This window comes from Formica exsecta, unplaced genomic scaffold, assembly GCF_003651465.1.
Source record: "Formica exsecta isolate Colony F162 unplaced genomic scaffold, ASM365146v1 scaffold464, whole genome shotgun sequence".
Taxonomy (NCBI): domain Eukaryota; kingdom Metazoa; phylum Arthropoda; class Insecta; order Hymenoptera; family Formicidae; genus Formica; species Formica exsecta.
This window is the reverse complement of record NW_021851877.1, coordinates 8,310-13,016: the sequence shown is the minus strand read 5'-3', so window position 1 is coordinate 13,016 and position 4,707 is coordinate 8,310.

The window sequence follows — 4,707 nt, the reverse complement described above, 5'->3', positions numbered from 1 at the left end:
ATTATATAAAGCTTGCAAAGAGCAACTAACAGGAAATTAAAAATATAATTATTTTTTATCAGTTCAATTTTTCTGATGCAATCCCAACATAGGGAATTCAGATATTGGATTGTTTTGAAAATATTACACGACTCAAACCCGGAAGCCAAACCTAAAATATTCATGTACAGCACGAAAACCTCAAATATTAAAGAACGTGAACTATTTTTAGTATTAGATTTTTAGTATTGGCAGTAAATAACAGAACGCAATCTTAATTTATATTTAAATTTTAGAATTTGTTCCTTTTAACGTATGAAAAATATCCCTAACATATCCTATAGAAATCCTTAAGATGTTCCACAGGATCTCCCTGGATTCTCCAGAGGCTAGTGTACGGCTATCATTTACTCTTCCTCAGGACATCCAGAGGAGATCCGAGGATTAAAATAGTATATCCTCAGGATATCCTACATGTATGTCCTGGATGCCCTTTGGACGTCCTAAGGACATCCTTGTGCTGTCTGGGTATGTATATGTGTGTGTTAAATATACTACATAACGTAATGTTATAAACTATTAACGTAGAAGTGTGCAAACAACAGAAAAATTATTTAATCGCAGTAAAATAATTTTGTTATTAGATTTCAACTTACTTATTTTCGTGTAATTAACAATCGCGAATCAAGAAAATCAAATAATATAATCATGTATGTATATTTTAGATATAACTGCAAATGGACGTTCATGTATATTACTTAAAGCATCCGTGCCCCTATTGTAAAGAGGTATCGTACAAATTGGTGATGTAAGTTGTTCGTATAATTGCTGAGGAATTATAATTATATAAAAGTTACGATTAAATAAATTTTTATAAGAATCGACAGAAACACGTGATTATCATATCTGGCATATTATCTGGTTCACATATTTTCAGACATTATGAAGCTATATCTCTCATGGAAATGGAATGCAATTTGTGCAAATTGATTCTTCGATTCATAGCATCTTTGAATAAAATAGAAGCTTTTAAACAGCTTGAACGTACCATATTGAAACTTTTAGAATGCCATATCAATGAAAACAATAGAAAAATTACAAAAACACAATGATATGGAAAAATTTCATTTCCGAGAAAATTTAACTCGTTTTACAAGTTATATTGAAATATATTGGAATATATTTCAAATATATGTTATGTATATATCTCTCTATTTTATAATGTACATATGTTGACAATATTCAATGTACGCGTACTTTTTGATCTATATGACTAATTCATTACGTTTTTAAATCAACAATTATTTTATGTGTACTTACTTTGAGAACCGAAGAAAATATAAAGAAGTTATATATGATTTTCCAACCGAATGCAAGTTCCATTTTTGCTCCACTTCAACGTGAAACATGCGAAGATGATTGATTGTATGCGTGCAGAAATTGATTTTCGATCCCGAATGACGATATTGACAATATAATTGTATAGTATGTTTAATGTTATATGATGATTTGCGACGGACACTCTTGCGATAACTTTTCGCGTAAGATTCACTTTGAAACAATAACAATCTCGAGAAATAGATGATTCAAATGTGTGTGTGATTTTTCATCTCCCTCACGCGCAACGCGATTAACTGCGATTCGAAAAGCGATATTGCAATTTTCGAATTATCGAAACGGTGGAGCCAATCGTAGTATCTAGATCTGAAAATAAGTGTAGAAAATGCGACTACATAAATCAAATAATGCTATTATTTAACGTAGAAAATTTAAATCGGGAAAGTTGTAGAGTAAATATTGGAAATGATTCCAAACAAATTATTATAAATAGTGTGATCGGTGTAGTTGCTTACAGAACGGACGATATATAGGCCTGCACCGATCCGATAATCGAGCTCCATAAAGTTAGCCGGTCAACATTCACTTTTATAATTTTTTTTTTTATGGATCGTTTGTTGGTCGTTTGTTGGTGATTGTTGGTCTAATTACAACGTTTGTTGGTTAATATTTTTTTTGAAAACACAAAAACAAAATTTTGTGTGAAGTTAGCCGGAAAGATATTATTTTTGTTTCAAATTTAGTTCAATCGATGCGTAATTGTTTGTTGGTCACGAAAAAACTAATTAAAACGTTTGTTGGTTCATATTTACCTTGAAAAATAAAAAAAACTAATGCACTCTAGTGGTCAAGGTGCGGGGCGGGGGGGGGAGTGGAACCGTTTAGAGTATTTCGTATGACATATACGTGAAATTTTAAGTGCAAAAGAATATAGTACAACTATTAATTGTTTACGGACAGTATGAAAAATACAGGTATGCAACAAGTAATCTGTATATAAATAATAAGGATATTCTAATAGTTTTCTACATTGCCTACTGTACATACGAGAGATATCCTAACCTCTCATATGTCACTGTCTTAATATGTTATCATATTTTAGTATAAAACATATCTATAAATTTTCGAGATTTTGCTCATCCTACGAAGTGACATTGAATAAATATTTTTTGCTAATATGAAAGAGCTTGGGTACTTTAGCAATGTGGGACAAGTTCTTAGATATATGTAATAAGACACATTACAATTAAAGGCGAGTAGTTTTTATTATATCTTTATAATACAAGAGTATGTATATGCAACATAAGCTTAATAATTGTCAAGAAATTAATCAATCTCTTTTATTTACAGTGGGATCTTTACGCTACAAATAGTGTATTTGTGTACGCAACATATACCAGTGCTGGAATAACTATTGTACAACTACAATATGAAATAATGTTTTTAAGTATTGTGAGTTTATTCAACCTAAAGGAAGATTGTGAAAATTGTAATGATGACAATTATACTGGTAAGATCACTGTACAAACGATATTATGCTGCCTATTAACATTATATCATGTTTATTTTTATGTTAAGCAGATGAAAGTAGTAGATAGATACTAATTTGCAAACCAGTGGATTACATTGATTGTCAGGAATCCATTTACAAAGCACGAGAATCTTTTAAGCGAGAGCTAAATATTATAGTCTCCGCTAATAGAATCTTGTGATCTGTAGTGGAATGACCAACGCTCATTCATTAACTTGCAATGTTAGAAGATTAAGTAAACATGTGCATTGTTATTCAGTTAGTTAATACATCAGAAGACAGTGCTTTAGCGTCATACTTAAATGCAGTATATTGTATATTATCTGTATCATAATAGAGAAATCATATATTTTGTTCTTAATCAATTTATTAACTTTGTAATTATATTGTATATATGACTGTACATATGAATACATTTTTCAAGACAACCCAGCAAACCAATATGTAACTGTTACATAACCTAGGGAGCACATAAAAAGAACAATGTTATGTTTCACGGTTATATAGACGAGATGTAAGTGTTATATAACCTTGAAAGCACTTTAGAAGAACATATAGTTATATTTCTTCGTTACGTATATAACTCATAATAGTTATTTAAAAAGGTAATATAACACACACATAACTCGTGATACATAACATAAATATAACAACTGTAATCGTTTAGCAATATAACAAATGTTATATTACTAATACATATAGAATATATTATTACAGATATTCATTTATTATAATATATTTGCGATGTAACTTTAGTAACACACAAGTTATTTTTTTCTCCTTATAAATTGGGATTATAGTTCATGCACTTACCGCTATGTGGCACCTTATTTACTATTTGTACCCGTATTCAAGTTTCTGTCAAGCGTATATAAAGCCTGCGAAATGCGGCTAATAAAACATTGTAATTATTTCTATTAGTTTAATTTCTGATACGATTCCCATACAGGAGAATTCAGATATTGGATTGATTTTTGGAAAATCGGACAGATATAAATGTCCGATCTTCATTTATTTGGACGATTTCTGTCCAAATAAGTGAAAATAATTGTTCGTTATTATCTACTTAAGATATAAAATAGAAATTAACTTCCATATAAATAAAATCTTTAATTTTATAAATTAATTAAATTTACCTAAATACATATATATATTACATTTAATATATGTTATTATATATACATTCTGGATGGTCTTATTTTTGCATCAAACAAACGTCAAAAAATGACGTCTTGTAGATGTGACGACGTCATTTTCTCTTTTCCTTAGGAGTCTAATTGGTCATTTTGTGACTAAAATGTACCGTCATTATGACGTCCTTTTGCTACTTGGGATGTTATATTACACGATTTAGAGAAATATGTAAAAAATATATATCTATGTTATGTTACAGTAACATATCATTTGAAATGTATCGAATATATAAATAATATATTCAAAGTTGCTGACATAGAGCCGTACCAGAACGTAACATTTACCTGTACAAATAATATTACATGTAACATTCATGACATTTGTGTAATATTAGATATATGTCTATGTTACATGCTGTGGTTTGCTGGGATATATACAGTGTCTTACAACCTCCATACAATATTTTAATAGCATATTCTAGAGACAAAATAGAGTAAAAAATTTTAATACAAAAATATCGAGGCTACAATAGTTTTTGAGTTATAAGTGATCAAAGTTTGCCAATAATATTGCGTAGAATTCGCGCCCTCAGGCTCGTAACTACATTTACACACGTATTAATCTGTCATCTGTTATTGTTGACAGATAAAATAAATAAATTGATTTCCACAAAACTTCTCCGCGCGATCAAAACAAAAATAAACTTTGTTTCTTAAATGTGAATG